The 18213-nt window shown below is 38.2% G+C and overlaps 1 protein-coding gene across 1 annotated transcript in view; it reads left to right on the top strand.

The window, feature by feature from the left end:
• Positions 1–1239: 1239 nt before the first annotated feature.
• LOC124796403 (proton-coupled amino acid transporter-like protein CG1139) overlaps positions 1240–18213 on the top strand; it is a 457844-nt gene continuing 440870 nt past the window's right edge. Inside the window, exon 1 of the mRNA XM_047260579.1 lies at positions 1240–1514. The gene's annotated coding sequence lies outside the window, so the exon portion shown is untranslated. The remainder of the gene's footprint in view (positions 1515–18213) is intronic.

Genomic DNA, 18213 nt, shown 5'->3' with positions numbered 1-18213 from the left:
CTGCAAATAATTTCGCCAGTTCGCAACGAATTTTTTTTTTTATTACCGTTTCTCTGTTTGCCGAGGCGTCAACTGACCGCAATTTTTCAATTAGAGCATTGTATGCTGCTGTCTTTTTGTCTTGGGCACTATATTCTTTACTTTCAATCTTCCACAAACATGGGTAGTTTCTATACATTTCAATGAATTCACTTACAAACTCTTTAGAATACTGACGAGTATCAGTCATTTTAGTGCCCTATGCGCACAAATACAAACACTAGACTGAACAAACAGCTGTTTCGTGCCAGATTTGCGGCGATCTCCTGTCCACACGCTCCAACTTGTCTGCGCAGATGTGGTTTGAACCCACAGATTTGAGAGGTTTCGCTCAAACCTCCAACTCCAGCTTCCAGGTTTGCACACACCTCAGGTTGGTGCAAATCTTCTGTCCACACGCAACGATCTGTCTGCGCAGATGTGATGTGCGCAGACATTTGCGCAGACAGATCGTTGTGTGTGGATGGGCCTTTAAGGGTCATTGCAAATTTCGGTGATAAACATCTTAGTAAATTAGCTTACTACGCCTATTTTCACTCATTGCTTTCATATGGCATCATATTTTGGGGTAATTCATCACTGAGGAATAAAGTATTTATTGCACAAAAGCGTGTAATCAGAATAATACCTGGAGTCCACCCAAGATCATCCTGCAGACATTTATTTAAGGATCTAGGGATATTCACAGTAGCTTCTCAGTATATATACTCTCTTATGAAATTTGTTGTTAACAACCAAACGCAATTCAAAAGTAATAGCAGTGTGCATAACTACTATACTAGGAGAAAGGATGATTTTCACTATTCAAGATTAAATCTAACTTTGGCACAGAAAGGGGTGAATTATACTGGCACTAAAGTCTTTGGTCACTTACCAAATAGTATCAAAAGTCTGACAGATAACCAACAAGTATTTAAGAAGAAAGTAAAAGAATTTCTTAATGACAACTCCTTCTACTCCATAGAGGAATTTTTAGATATAAATTAAGAAAAAATATATTAAAAAAAATAATAAAATAAAAACACAGAAAATAAAAAAGATGTTATATTAACTTAAGTATGTTGTTAAATTAACTTAATTATGTCATGTATTGGAAAATTTGACTTGTTCCGCATCATTACGAAATATCGTATTCATGATCCATGGAACTAGTATAATCTAATCTAATCTAGTATTGGTCATCTGAGCATGGTTTCGTTTGTTGCACTGTGGACTTTGGTTTACATAGGTTAAGTGAAAGTGTGGATCTGGATACTGAATTTTAGAATTTGAGTGTGTTGGTTCCTTCTACTGTGGGTTTCTTTTTTTTGCTGCCATGTAGGTCAAGTGAAATTTGTCACCGGGGTTGGAATTGTGTACAAGTTGACGATATCTAGTGCTTTGCTTGACTCTATCGGTGAAGTTAAATTTGCAGCACAATGTTTTAGAGTTGCATGTTGGTTCCTGGATTCGAGGTCCTTGTTGGAACTATTTAGGTAAAGTGAAAATTGTGGTGTTGTGTTGAGTTTTTGAGTTGTGTATGGTTTAAAGGTATTGTGGTCTTCATTTGAGATACATAGCACGAGATTGACAACACCAATAGTTTTCGTTTTTCAGGGTATATACGAACCGGGTGATCCGGAAAAAACCCGGGAATTTTTTCATCCTGGAGAAAACCAGGAAATTCCCTGGAATTTTTTAGAATTCCACAAATTTTTTGTTGTTTTAGTTTTCAAATTTTTGTAGTTTTGACTGGTAAGAATCGATACTCTGACAAATGATATTACTGTATCCCTCTACTGCATAATAATACTGCAACAATAAAACGTGAACGAGAAAACTAAATGAAAATAAACCGTAAATTGCAAAGGAAATATGCCATATACAACAACTAAACACAGTGCTCATACAAGGATTTGCCAACAGCAAAATTTGTCAAAGGCCTTAGGAAGACTGTGCTATGCTTTAAAACAACAAATTGCCTCCGATGAGTGTGGCGTAATAACTGTTAACATTAGATTTGTTTTAGCAGAAGTGAGTGGGTTCATGTACATGCACAGTTGAGTGGCGTGTGAGTAGTACTTTCTCCCGTTTCTGACAACAGAAATGTGGCCGTTGGCTGTGCAAGCAGTCGCAGCAAGCAGCTAGATTCTACCGGGAAAAATTTTGCTGCTGCATCCAAGCTGTCAGATTCACGCGTGCACAGCAAGGCCGTATGTATGAGGAAGGGGTTGGGCAAATTCATGTTCTTGAGGAAAAAAACCTTGTTTCACAATGCACCTAGCATCCAGCGCATGTTGGTCTTTCGATTACTCATACGATTTTGATGCGCATCCCTGTTGGTTTTTGAACACACTCTGTAAGTTGTTTTGTGAATGAATCATAAGCTGCATGGTGTACCCGTGCAGTCTGAGGCGACTTGCCACGGTTCGCATGCTTCCCCCCATTGGAAGCACTCCATCAGTCACAACACCGACAACAAATTTTTGAGGGAAAATAAAAAATTCCAAAATGTGATTAAAAAAAAGTAATACGCTAAAAGGTACATGCTATAGGTGCTCTCTGTGCCAAATATAATTCACTCAAAAAGGGTATAAATTTTTTTGTGGTAAGCTTAATGTGGCCCAAACACACACAGAACTCATCATGCCCATATCAGTCACAAAAACTGAGTTACATGCACATGAAAATACAAAAATTTGAAAAATTACCTGAAAAACATGGATTTTCGAAGTGTGGTAGCACAAAAGGGACAAGTGGTATCCAAGCCAAATTACACACTGCATGAGTAGACCATAATGATATATATCTCAAAATTTCAGCATGTTATTGCCAGACATTTGTGTACAATGGAAGTTGACAAATGTATTTTGTGATTGGCCATTGTTCCACAGCACAATTTTGTAAAAACATATCGTAAACTGTTCTGCCTCCTCTTATCCTCTCCCACAACTGTTTAATCACTAAGCTGCAACATATAGACATATTAACACAACCTATCATTAATGTTTACTGCATCTTAACTGCTAAAAACCAGTCGATTGTGCTTCGAACAGAAGTTCTCCCACACTTTAACTACTGTACTCTGTACATTGAGTGGCAAATTGTGCTGTCTTCCTGACACTGTGGTAGGAACTGGAACTGTCATAAGAATATGTTCAAAAGGAATCCAACACCTGTCTACCAAAGGTGGCCAATGAAATGACCTTGCTGGTGCCAAGAAGTTCACAAATACATCACCTTCTGCTTCACAGGACTCTGCAACACACCCGAAGTACCATTTGTAATCATAAACAGCAATAACATAGCAACCTGGTTGTATGTTGCTACTTTTGCTTCTGAATCCTGAGTCAGACACACTGCGAAGGCACATGTTGTGCATGAACCTATAGTTATATTTGGACAGTCTGCTCATCTGCACAATGTCAGAGTCTGCTGGAGTGAAGTGATGATGGCTCCTTGTGCCTGCAACAGTTTTAATGTGTTCTAGTCTGCTTCTTAGCAACTCTTCGACTGGTTTCACCTCATCTTTCGTAACATAGAATGATTGTATGCCAGAGATATTTTTCTGTAGCCAGGTAAATAGCTGAAGAGGTGTTAGAATGTGACCTTCTGTAGGGTGTTGTATACTAGCTCGTGATGCCATGCACTTCATGGTAGCACCAATACCATTACATATATTTTTACCATGACTTGTTGCGAAAAAATGCCATTCTGCGTGAATCTGAAAATCATGGTAATGCATGCAAAATTTTTGAGATTTTTATAGTTTTTGTACTGACTAGCTGCTCCATCACTGAAGTATTTTTCAAAATGTATGTGAGGCAGCTTGTTTTCCACATATGCCATGACAGTGCGAATGTGGACCTGAACTGCAATGGCATCATGAATTGAATAGTCACTAAAAACTCACAGTTTCATGGCAGACACATCACCTGATTCACCTCCATAGTAAATCGCTAATGACTGGAGAGTTGCTTGACTGTTGTCCCAATGATATCCTTGGATGGCATCTTGAACTATAAATGCATAATTTTCAGAAAAGTCTAGTATTACTATAATTTCATCTTGTTTCAAATTATCCTTACAAAACTGGAGATAAGCAGATTGTGCTGTTGCTGTGAAGCTGTGTGTGGTCAGTTTGTCCGTTTTTTTGACAACACATTTCAACAAAATCTTCCACTGTACTTTGCTTTGTCTCAAGACTTGTGCGATCTATGTGTGTCCATTGTTTATAAGAAACAAGTTCATCGTCATCCATAAGGAGTGCACCATAGAGTTTGTTATACATGTGTTCTGAAAGATTTGCCTTACCAGGACACTTTTCATACCTGTGTATCATGCACTGGTAGGAACTGATGTCACACACTAGCAGCTTCATTGCACCTTTGTAATCCAGACCAGAATCCTTCATAGCAGCAAACATCAGCTTAGCATTTTGATGGGTCTCACATACACAAACATTGTGTGTGCTCCTTGCACTTACAAGCACAACCCATTTTGGCCAAAGATTGAAAAAAGATGATAAACCTACTTTGGTATTGGGATACTTTTCCTTGAAGTCCACGTATAGTTCTGATATGTTGCATAGCAACAGTCTTTTTTTGCGTCTGAACACGTACATTTCCCATTTTCGCCATTACATAGTCTTTTTTTCCAGGCATTATTCGGCTGTAGTCTTTATTTTCATAAAACTCTGACACTAGCACCTTTATTTCTGAACTCAATTGCTTACCCTGAGCCTACTGAAGTTGTGGAAGCACTCCTTGGTTTGCTTTTATTTTCCTAGCTTGCTTTACCATATATGTAGAAAAATTGAATTCCTTTGCAGCGTAGTCAATAGACCAGCTGGAAGGTGGAAGGATAAGAATAGCTACTTTTTTCTGGCGTGTGGATATGGCACATTTTTCTTTCAAATCATTCACAATTTTGTCCAACTCAGAGTGTTTCTGGCATGATTTCTGTTCCTTTGGAGCAGATAGTTCTTCCTCTTCTACCATTAGTGTGTCAGCTATTTTGTGTTTTAACTCCATTTGAGCTTCTTGTAGTTTTCTTCTACTATATCTGGGCCTGTCTCTTTGCCCAACTTTGTGTCTCTTCATGGTACACAAACCAAGAGCAGTCACTGAAGCATTTAATTGCTCACCCGCTGTGGTTGTAGGTGGCTGATAATCTTCGTCACTGCCATGTAAATTATGGGAATATTCTTCATTTTTTAGCAGTGTAACACACCTGGGACATAACTTTTGTCCTGGTTTCATGTTAAGTTTCAAGCACTGATTCACATTCAATACTGATTTTATATCAATTTCTCTGAGGCTACACTTCACTGTCTTCTTATGAAGCCGAAATGGATCAAAACAACTTCTTTGTAGGAAAGAATACTTATCCAGAAACACTTTCATATGATGATAACAAACACTAAAGTTCCCTGGAACAGTACTTCTTGTGCCCACGGGATCTATCCTGGATCTCCTTAACAACAAATCTTGGTCCGATTCATCCAGATCATACAGTACAAAGCGAATGCCACATTTTGTTCCATATGTTGTTTTATGACATTCAGAGGCTTGTGCTTTACCAATACTGCAACTTGTTTGAACAAAAGCACCACTAGCACACTCTTCTGCCTCCATACACTAGTAAGGGCAAGTTGTACAGTCCCCGTCTATTCTGGAAGTAGCAGACAGTGACAAAATAGACGTAATCAGATTGAGAAACCACACTAGCCTTGGGTACTATTAGTATTAACAGCTTACGCAGTATTAGACAGCGAAATTTTGATTTTTCATGCAGCAAAATGTTTGATGAACTTTGATGAGGTAATAGATTCTTTTGCAGAAAGGAAAGCACGCCATGTAAAGCTGCAGCAAGATAGAGAGAAATCAATGCTAGGAGCTAAGGATTGAAGAAATGTGTACTATATTGCTTGTCTCTTGTCTTTACTCATTTTATGTATCCTGTATTTAATTTCGTCACCCAAAACAAAGTTATTAGCTAACAGGCAATATAATACTATCCAGTATTAATTACGAGGTTTTTTTAAAAAAAAAGAGGGAGCAGGATGTCAAACCAGGAGACCGGCAGCAGGAGAGGAACCACAGGACCTCTTAATTTCCACTGTCCTGAATACAGTTTGATAGCATCCAGTACAAAATATACACGTTTCAGTTCCACAGAGCGAAATACAGTGACGTGCGATAGGAGAACGCTGTGTGAAGCGGGGTGGCACTGCACTCCGGCACACTTAAGACCAAATAACATGTCTTACATTTCCTCGAACATATATGTTTTATGTATGAGACTCTTCAGAAAGATGTGCTCTACAAGAGGACCATATTTTTGAAAATTCAATTTTTCAAATTTCTGATGCCGTATCTCGAACGCTTGATGGAGGGGAGCTGGGAGAGGGGAGGGGCACTATCTTAGTATTGCCCGATTGGGAAATATTGTAGGTCTGGGTTTGATGAGCAGAGCTGTCTGAGTTATAGTGGGGAAGTGTGTCAATCCACATGACCCGTGTTTACATTTAGTGATATTGCTGTTTCCTCTTGATTTACTGCTCCCACATCAAATGAAAACAAAATGGATTTCTGTGACCGGGACCTATCAAGTGAATTAAAATACATTCACATAATTACCGAAGGCTCAAGTGAATTAAAATACATTCACATAATTACCGAAGGCTAATATATGTTGTTAGTTTCAGATTGTATTTTATTTCCACTTTTCTGACAGCCATGCATTAATCGCCTTGTAGAACAATGAAGTTATTTTTGTCGGTTTGCTAAATAAATTTGGTTTTTATTAATCTTTTATGCTGAGACAGTCAATGTGTTTGAAACAAAGTGTTTAGTTCCACACTATTTGCTAATTTCAACTGCACGTTTTCATCTTCTAGCGTGTATGGCATTAGCCATAATAAAGAAATAAAAAATTAGTTAATGGAGTACTGGTACTCCAAGAAAATTTCCATCCTGAAACCCAACTGAAAAGCTTAATATCAGGTCGAGGCCTACTTGATAGGAAATCTGGACATACAAATGTGTTCTTTAAGTGTGCACTTTAAATATGCTATTTTAGTATGCTTCACGAAATTCCGATGCTCTTGGAGTATCCTCTGGTGTCTTTTTTCTTTTACGACATAATGTTTGTTTCTCAACATTCTCCTCAGCTCTTTCATCTTTGTAATACATGGTCTCTGGCGACTTGTGACGTCATTGTTCAAAGCCGACGGGTTGTATCCCCTGCTGCACTAGACCCACTTGTTTGCCTCCTAGAACGAGCATGTGTATTACGTTTGCTATTCTCTCTCCAACAATATTGCAACCCATTTTGTGTTCCGCTTTTCGTCTCTAATCGTGTTTGAACAAATTTACAATGCGTTCTCATATCGTACCAATAGTGTGCAAATATAATTCATGTTAATTTTTAAGTAAAGGTAACGAAGACAAATATGATGTCTTCCAAAAATAACATTTGACTGAATCCAGTATAATATTTTATTTCTTTGTGAAAAGCGGTAGCGATTAACAAAGTATGTTTAAAATGAACAATCCCTGTTAATAGAGTAGAGTAACAGATAAAAACGTTGCCTTGATTGTATCCAGTTTGAAAACAAGATGGCAACGATCAAGAAAAGTAATTAAGAATTAAAACCCGAACAAACGAAATATATAGTAATAAACTGACGAATTTTTATCTTGAGAATGAAATACAGTGGCAAGTCCCGTCTTGTAGCTAAGCTAGTACTATCAGCCGGCCAAGACAAGCCGTAACATTTCACAGCCTGCAGCGGCAGGTCACACGCTGCATGCTTCCCCTCTCCAGTCTCCGGAGCTCCAGTGGCGGGTGCTAGCGAAATGAGGGATGCTCAACTACCGGACTTACGCCAGTATTACACTATCAAATTTCTTTGTCCAATATCTTTGTCAAAGATATTTGATGGTGTAATAGGGACTTTGTCAAATGTCGTCCAAAATTTGATCAAATCTAGGGCCTCGCTGTAGATCTGATCAAAGAAATCCCTTGTCTTCTGTTCACTGCAATGTGACATGTTACCACATAGAGCGCTAGCATCGCTGCAGCGTTCTGTCGTCTGTAGTGTTTTTATAACCATTGCCGGTAAATACAATTGGTGTGTGCCAACAACTGCAAAACTAATAGAGATGTCTGAAGCTGATGAGGCGCTTTACAGCGTGAGGCACCTTGAATACAAAAATAGATTAAGGACATTGGAGACCTGACCTGACCTGACCTGACGTAACATAACCCTCTCCTGTAGCAGGGAATCTGAGTGTTACAGTGAGCCTGTGTTCGATATGCAACAAATTCTGTGTGTATTATGACAGTACATGTATGCCATGTTATATTATCGCAAAAGTAGACGCCAAAAAAAACCTGGTAACAGGAAAATGTTATAATCAGGCATCTCATCCAGCAAGTACTTCGACTCATTAGTGGGAAATGGTGAAGTCTGATGCAACATGCCATTGCAAGAAACGTGTTGTAAAAGGTATAATGTGCTTATATTGTAAAATGGTTTTTCATTATTCGTGTGTTAATGTCAGTCCTAAAAGGAAACTATGGTTCTGCAATAGCTATTTCAAAGGCTACTTAGACCAAAAACCTAATATGAGAAACACCAAAGACGAAGTTATCAGTGCTCTACTGGAAGAGTTTTCAGTTATAAAACATCACGAACACGAACAGTATGAAAAAGAAGCAAAGAGGCTTAGCGTTTTACCTCAAGATACTGTAACTTTTGTTAATAACAGTTCTGTTGCTTATGTTTGTAGAAAGTGCGGGAAAAACACAAACAGTGGTGTGACCTGTTGCGAGTGCGAAAGAAAACATCAGTCTAAAACTCCCGACCATGTTCCAAAACTTTACATTTTAGGCGATAGCCACAGCCGCGGTATTGTCTCATGGATAAATAAAGCTTCAAATGTGAAGTCGATGAGCTTTGTAAAGCCTGGGGCGCCCCTCTCACAAATAAGAAAACTAGTTTTTTCTGAAGAAATAAAAAAGCTGTCTTCGAAAGACTTTGTTGTCCTCTTTGGTGGATCTAATGACATTTATCAAAATGATACATCCAAAGCCTGCTGCGAATTAAACAAGTGTTACCTGAACTAAGTCATACAAACATTTTCCTCGTAAATGTACCACAAAGGTACGACTTGATGTCTTGGTCGTGTGTAAACAAGGAAATTAGTGCCGCCAATGAACTTTTTTCCAGTATATGCAAACAATATAGAAATGTTTCTGTTGTTAATATTAATACCATTGGACGCAGATTCCGGGTCTAGTGCAGCAGGGGATACAACCCGTCGGCTTTGAACAATGACGTCATTCGTTAGTCATAGATCGTAATGTCTTCATTTCGAGGCATAGATAATAAAACTTGCGTTTAGGGGACGCCAGGGAATTGGGTCTGCTGATTGGCTGAGGCTCATGACGTCATCAGGGAGACAACGTGTGTAGCAGTGCCACCTGGTGACAAGACGTATAATGAGCTCAATTGACAATGAGATGGGTCGAACTCGTTCATTCCAGTGAACTACTTCATTCATTTCACTCTTTGCCGTGAAGCGTTCAAATGAAGTAGTTCATTCGTGAAGTACGGAAGCCTGTCGAAGTTGCCCAGTTCGCCGCTCAGCCGCTGCTACGCTCGCTTCGCCTCGCTCGTACAATGAAGCTTCTTAATACTTCATAATTTTACCAAGAGATGGCCGAACTATGCAGTAACGTGCACGCAACGTTACCCTCTTACAGCGTCTGAGTTAACTTAAATAGATCATGGTCGAAGGGGACAAAGGAAAGATAAACAGAGAAGCCTGTCACATATAAAGAAGGTATTACATTTAATCTTGCTCGAAATTTTCTCATGAAGCGTCCAAAAAAGTCTTTATCTGCCAAATGAAATATTATTTGTTGTATTCATGAACTGAAAAATAGGGCTACCAATGAAATGCAGTCCAAGTTTATGTTCCTTGTAAAATTTAATCCAAAATAGAATGAGTATGTTTACCACTGACACAGTCTATATACCTACGTTAAGTAATTATTCAGAAGTTTTCCTGTAGATTTTATTTTTGTTAAGAATAATAACCCTCCAGATTCAAAACGTAAACTGTCACCTGTAGTCATTGGTACGATTTCAGGTAAAATCCCTCCTTCAGTGTTATTAACAAACCTTTTATTTTCATGTTGGCTGTGCGTGCTCACACAGCCAGCCCCTTCGTTTATATCTTTAATATTCATTTGTCTGCAAGCGCTGCCAACGGTAGGCTACCCGTAGATGCGAAGTATAACTGCACAAATAGTCACAAGTAATGTCAGCACTGCACGTAGCAGCTGACGCTGCCTTCCCCTTGCCCCTCGCCTCCCCAACCCCTCGTAAACCTATCGTTCCCCACAAACCCCGCGCGATTCGTCGACAGGCAGCGGAGGGAGGACTGAAGTGAAGGGAGGATGAGTGACGTAGCGCCGATGTAGTGGGAGAGGGAGAGGGGAAGAGAGTAAGTGAACTAGAAAAAAGTGTGGAGTGTGCTACCTGTGTAGAGTTTGAAGTACCAGTTCATTGAAATTGAGTGGTTAGTTCACACTTCACGGAAGTGAAGCGTTCATTTGAACGACTCATTCACGAGCTCCCCATCACTAATTGACATTAAGCGACATCGCTCACCTGTTGTTTAAAAATTACATATAGATTGCCCACAGCTGTCATTTTGGAACGTCAAATAAGACCAGATTATTCAATGGAGCTTAAACTATGGGAATAAATTTAAAAACCTGGATCGAATGCGAATAATCGATAATGTGGTGACAGACTAACCCGGTTGCAGCTGTGGCAAATGCGGAAAAGCGGACCATCATAATATGTATCAAAATATTCTGTGAATGCTCATTCATTAACTATATCTTCCGATTTTACCTTGTTCTTTTAGGTTTCATTGCGAGAAGTGCGATAAATATGGTACCTTCAAATATAACGCAAACGTAAATATTAGGCAATGCCATATGTCCGTTTGTCACCACAATAATTATCCCGCACTCAATCTTTACGAGTTCCACAACTAACGAAATTATCACCCAGACATCAGACAACATTATAGAGAAGTCCATAGAATAGATTTCCAGGGGGGGTGTCCCAATATTGTGCTCCTGGCAAAGTATGTGTTATGCTTCAATTTTGGTCGTTGTTATGTAAACAAGGAACTATATGTCAGTGTTATGCTCGAACTGCGTCTTCCTACACCTTGTCTAGTTTTTCAGAATCCGGGTTATGTTCATACGGCATTGTGATAAACAATGCTGAATGAGGAATTAGCTTAATTTTCTTTCTGATGTGCATGCTTCCATGCATTGCTTAATTATACTAATTAATTTGAAATTGTGTGAAAATATTGTGTTATATTCATATATACTGCCTCATGTGGAACATGTGGTCTGTTCTTGTACTAGAAAATAGCAAATAAATAAACTGATAATTACATAGCCAGTGTGTATATTGTGATCATACAGTCTAATTTCAGCTACTTCCGTAATTACAGAGACCCAACAGCTAGAAATATGGGTCAGATCCTCATCTGCTTAAGGGCTTTCTTGCATTTACTCACTAAACAGTTGGCCGGCCACGGTGGTCTAGCGGTTCTAGGCGCGCAGTCCGGAACCGCGCAACTGCTACGGTCACAGGTTCGAATCCTGCCTCGGGCATGGATGTGTGTGATGTCCTTAGGTTAGTTAGGTTTAAGTAGTTCTATGTTCTAGGGAACTGATGACCTCAGATGTTAAGTCCCATAGTGCTCAGAGCCATTTGAACCATTTTGAACTAAACAGTTCTCGGAAACTGCTGATTTTCATTTTTTCATGCTTGAGATGATGATCAACACAGCAACTAGCAGTAGTTTGTAAGTTAATAGATTAATAGGTCTAGACAATACTCACATCTCTAAATTGTGAGACTGTTATAGATGTAGGTCACTGGTAATCACAGTTTATCATTTACACTGAAATGTGTAACAAAACATTTGAAATAAATCACAAAGTTTCAGAGTAATACCGTATGTTTTAATGTATTAGACATTCACTCATAGTTCTTTTCCATATTCTCTATTACAAACATAGGGCCTAGTCTGCTAGCTACAATACGGTATGTGGTGATGGGTACCTTGTATGACATTTCTCTAAATTTTCTCAATAGTCTTCCATGTAAAGAGCATGTTTGTCCAAGGTTTTCTCATTTGAGTTCATGAAGCATCTCCATAATACTTGCATGTTGATTGAGCCTACCAGTAAGAAATCTAGAAGCCCACTTCTGAACTGCTTGGTTTCTTCCTTAAACTGACCTGGTGGGAATCCCAAAAATTCAAGTGGTACTCCAGAATGAATTGCATCAGTGTTCAATACAGGTAGGTTTCTCTCAACTTGTCGTCTGAGCGACACACCCCTCATTCCCAGTCTTCCCAAATGTATTCATCTTCCCAGGGGAAGGAACTACGAGTGCAGAAAGCTAGAAATAGTTTTTTTACTCAACTGGTATTTCCTCTAATAGTTCATACAAACCAATTTATAATTTTTAGAGAGCACCATCAGCTGTTCATATAACTGTAAAGTTAAATATCTGTTTAATATGAACATTACTGTTATCCAGTACATGCATCCTTAAGTCCAAACATTATGATTAATTATAGGAGGGGAGGCTAATGAGATACTCTTTTACTTTATATTTATTTTGGATAATTTACTTTAAATCATTCTCGATCACAATTTGAATATTTTTTGGTCATTGGTTTCGGCCACTTATGTGGTCATCTTCAGACCCATTGGCAGTGGCTGTTTGTGGAGCAGAACTCCATATGGCAGTAAATCACTGTTTCAGAAAAAATTACATTTATTTAATAGCTGGGGTTTCCAGTTTTCTGTCTGATGCCTGCCAGCAACCTGTTAGACTAGAGGGTGTTAAATAAAGGAACAGTCATGGAGATCAGCACCATCCATCACGGATAAAAGTATGATTTTGCGTCAGAATGTAAATTTCTATTCTGAATCCCAGGCAGAGAAACAGACTATGCAAGTATTATGGCATTTAATTTCACAAATAATCCTAAATTCACACTTCTTATGAACACCAAATAAAATCAGGGGGTTAATGTATTGACATGAGAGTGCAAAACTCAAGGACAATGAGGAGGCTTCTGTAATATGTCAAACTATCACTTTTACACAATAATCTTACTCACATGGATAAAAAGTTCTCTCATAAGATTCCACATTAAATCTGAATAGAATCCCATGCTTTTGATTACTGCTTCCATCACTATTGTCAGGGGCCAATTCTGACTGTGATAAAATTAATGAGGTTCACACTTATGCCCAGTGGACACAATGCAGTTGGCTAAATTACATAATGGAGAAAGCATAAGCTAAAGCAACACCCTCTGCATCCATAGGTCACATTTTTGCAAGCTCTGTAATTTTTCTTTCCGACGTGTATGCTTCCATGCATTGCTTAATTATACTAATTAACTTGAAATTGTGTGAAACTATTGTGTTATATTCATATATACTACCTCATGTGCAACATGTGGTCTGTTCTTGTATTAGAAGATAGAAAATAAATAAACTGATAATTACATAGCCAGTGTGTATATTGTTGTGATCATACAGTCTAATTTCAGCTACTTCCGTAATTACAGAGACCCAACAGCTAGAAATATGGGACAGATCCTCATCTGCTTAAAGGCTTTCTTGCATTTACTCTCTAAACAGTTCTCGGAAACTGCTGATTTTCATTTTTTCATGCTTGAGATGATGATCAACACAGCAATTAGCAGTAGTTTGTAGAGGCTGTCCCACATAACTGATACCATACTCATGCGGAATATTATAAATCCCTGGTACACTGAGAGTATGTTTGTCAGGTCACAACCTTTCTTTAATTTTCCTTGGTGACAGAAAGACTCATCTGATTCCTTGCCCGTTTACACTCTAACTTACCCATTGCACCACACATTGGAAGCCATGCTGTGTCTTTGTCCTCATGACTTGGCTGATGATTTCTTCAACAGAATTGACCTAATTTCATATACAGAATGTTTGTTTGGAGGGAGGGGGGATTGTGAAAGAGCAGTGGGAAGATGAGGAGGTATGGTCAAGGGTGTAAGTAAAATAAATAGTGACTAAATGGTGGTGGCAGGGGGGTGGTTTTGAGTCGTAATAAATACAAATCTAGAAGAGATTATGTCACAGCATTATGACAAGACTACGGACTACATGTCATAAGCACAATCCCAATTTATACAGTAGTGTTCTATCCGAATTAATAGCAAACTTACTTCCAACTGGGAATTTGCGAAGATGGCCAATACATATATTATTTACATGCCTAATACTGCAAAGAATTCAAACATCACAAAGACCATCATACTACACTTAATGACTGCCAATATCAATCATTATAAGATGATATCCAAATTTATCTATTAGTGTTGACATTGATAGCCATCAAAACATAGAGGGTATTTTCTGGAGTGTAGTTCCACAATCAAACAAAGATATTCCTCTCTTCTGCTCTTATTTTGTACACCTCCATGCCTCAACCCTCCTTCCACTGACCCTTTAATCCGTGTTCTGCTTACATCTTTCCTTGATCATGAATGCTCCCTTTACCATGTGCCGTCCACTCCCCCCGTCCCAATGATCTGTCTCAATGTTGACCCCTTGCCTCAAGTGATGCAAATGTATTACAGACTGCCACTCACCCTATGGTCAGGGCAGACCCACCACATCAGATACACTAGAAGGTGCCTCAACAGCAGAGCCTGTGGTGAAACAAATAATACCTGAGCTGTTCCAAGCAATGCACCGCTTTCTCCGCCACCATTACACCTGAATGCAGCAGCCTGAAGACAGCTGACCATAGTTAAAAGCACCTTCAGCCAATCATGAACTGCAGCCAGCTCCTATTGTGTCCAACACACACTATCCGTCCTACCATTTCTAACTTAAGAATTAAACTATGAAAACAAACAAAAAAAGCTAAATATGTGACTTACTACTGTTTGACAGAGGCAGATGGCTTCTCCCCACTTGAATAACATTATATTGAATATATTGTGTGTTCTTATCTAAGTGCTGGAATAATTTAATAACCTGTTTATGCACTTTAAAGAAATTTCACCTTCAACTTATTATGTGTATGCGCAATACCTAATAGACTTACAGTAAGCCTCTATTCCCTATTTTAAGTTTATTAATACCAGAGATTGCTGGATCTCATTTACATAAGCTGAGATTAATTTGGAAGCCTCTCACCACATCCCCATTGTCCCTTCCCTTCCCTCTATCTCTTGCCCATACCACCTGTATTAATACTGTACTTTTGTTCCAATGTGATCTTTGTACTCTCAATTGTGATTATTAGTTTTCCTAAAGGAATAAAAATTCATTTAGCACGATGTACTGTTTTTATGGTTTTTCAGTTGATTTTTGTTAATTATCTGTCAAAATATGACAAATGAACTCAGCACTTCTACAACCAAGTCAATTAGTGGTATGTTATAACAGCTAATTATGTGACGGCAGAATGCTGTGAGTTGAGAGCTCCGAAGTTATGATAGATAACACTTGGCATGATACTCTGAAGTAAAGTTTTTTTTCTCTGGTATGTTAACTTATTTGCCTATGAATCTAAGTATGCTTAATGTGTCATACATATTTTGTGATGTTTCTGGACAGATATTCTGATGATGGGCAATGTCTGAAATGCATTACTAATTAATCATCAAAAGTGGCTAAAACATACTGTTGTTTGCTTAACATTTTCTGGTGATTTACCCATAATTATTTAATCCTTACACACTATTTCCTTTTGCATTTATTTTAAAAATAAAAGTAACTTCCTATACAAATATAATAGAGGGAAACATTCCATGTGGGAAAAATATATCTAAAATGAAAGATGATGAGACTTGCCAGACAAAAGCGCTGGCAGGTCGATAGGCACACAAACAAACACAAACATACACACAAAATTCAACTTCCTATACAGATATAATGGTACATTGTACATGGTATTCATAATTTTTTTTTTCAATGGTCCTGCTAGTGTTTCAGCTTGTATTTATTTTTAATTGAATTATTAGAATTTTTTCTGTTTTCAGTGTTTTCACTTAAATTATGAATAATTTAAAAGTACATAAAACATTACGCCATATAACCTGCTGAAATACTAAGAAGCACTTCCAGAATTTCTGCAGAATGGGTTAACACCATTATTCCGATCACTTTACAGAAAACTATCGAAACAATCATTTTAACTCTTTCACTTTACAATTTATTACTGTATTTGGTAGGATGAATTTGTATAAGATACATTACTTCTTGAAAAGCTGCTGGCAACCAAAACTTTTTTTATTGAAAATGTATGTACAATATTATGCAAGTGATTATTTAGGCAAATAGTAATATTTAAATAAAGTGAAAGTTAGTTGTTTCTGTACGCTGCAAGATTCTGAAATATTTTCCAATTAGTTCCTTTATGCAATTTTCTAGTGCATCTTTACTTCAATGATACTTACTCTTTACTTTCACTTTCCTCTTTTTTTTCCATCACCTCAGTTAACTACCTTCATTTCTTTCTTTTACAAATGTCTGCCAAGTCATCTGTCGTAGCCTATCTAACCGATAACCAGTGTGGTGGGTTAATACGGATGCCAGGGAATTTTGTTTATGTTTAGATTGAATGCTTGTAAAATTGTAGTGCTTTAGATGTGCATACTTTGCACTCTGAACTGTAAAACCAAGTGGTTGTGTTCAGAGCAGGTAAGTTTGGAGCCAGACTGACCCCACCATACTCCTTGTGGGATTTCTCTAGCGAACTGTTTCCTGTTCCTATAGATTGAAACGATGTTATATTCTCGTAAAGAAATGAAAATAAGATTAACCAGAACCTTTTGACCATCTACCTAATAGCCAGTATGTCTATCTTCGGCACGGATAACAGTGATGATGCGTATTTGCACGGAATCAATGAAGCCTTGATAGGTCGCAGGAGGGAGTTGGCACCACATCTATGCACACAAGTCCCCTAATTCTTGTAAATTTTGGGGAGTGAGCTCTGATGCCACGTTCAAGTTCAATCACATGCCAGTCTGTGTGATGGGCAAAATCAAGTGTGTCTGTATGATCACCCTGTGTGAATGAGTTCTTAAATGCAAAATGTAAGACTTCTGTCTTCATTTTGCCCTCTTCTACAGAAAGTAACCAGCTACAACGCTGAGTTGGGCCTTTATCCGGATTATATAGCAGCCATGACAGTAATTCAGAGTTAGGTGAAGAAGAAGAAGAAGAGGAAGAAGAAGAACATGAAAACGAGGTAGAAAATGAAGAGGTGTTGAAAGAGGTCATATTTTGATCTAGCACTTACCAGGCATTGGTCCTGCATAGGTCTCCAAAATTCTTTTTCTGAATGCAGCATCTGGTCATTCCATGTAATATTTTTGGAGAAATTCTTAGGGCAGTGAATGATTTTTTCTTCTTTTTGTGAATCCATCAGAGGTGGGATATAGGACTGCAGCTGGCTTCAAATTCTTGTGAAAAACCTTGTACCAAACAGCTGTTTTACTTTTTATAAATCCTTTACTATATGCAACTAGTTTCGGCATCCCATTAATCTTAAGGCTATACATAAACCATCAGTTAAATATATCACATAGTTGGTCTGCATTATGCAGGTGCCACCAGGTTTTTTACTAGATTCCACGGACTTCTTCAGACTGACGTGGACACCTCAGTCATAAGACAACTAGTTATATTTCTGCAATTATATGCATGGTATCCATTCTTTCAGACAGCCGAAAGAACAGTCACCATGCATACAATTGTATCTATACATAGCCTAGCTTGGCATTGGGGAACTGTCTTCAGTTCAGATGCTCTCATACACTCAGAGCCATTTGCAGGAATATCTCATGGATACGGCAGGTGTCAAATCCCGATCCAGTAAAAATTTTCTTGTCGCCATTGACATAGGTCAACACAGCGAGAAAGCATTTAATAAAATTATCATAATACTTTTATGTCAGAGGCATCCACATGGAACTGAAGGAGACATTCACAGAATCTAATAAAAAACTGCTGGGACCTGCACAATGCAAACCAACTATGTAGATATGTTTAACTGGTGGTTTG

Source organism: Schistocerca piceifrons, chromosome 4 (genome assembly GCF_021461385.2).
Source record: "Schistocerca piceifrons isolate TAMUIC-IGC-003096 chromosome 4, iqSchPice1.1, whole genome shotgun sequence".
Lineage (NCBI taxonomy): Eukaryota > Metazoa > Arthropoda > Insecta > Orthoptera > Acrididae > Schistocerca > Schistocerca piceifrons.
Note: the sequence above shows the minus strand (reverse complement) of the source record. Positions and strands in the feature narration are given on the sequence as shown.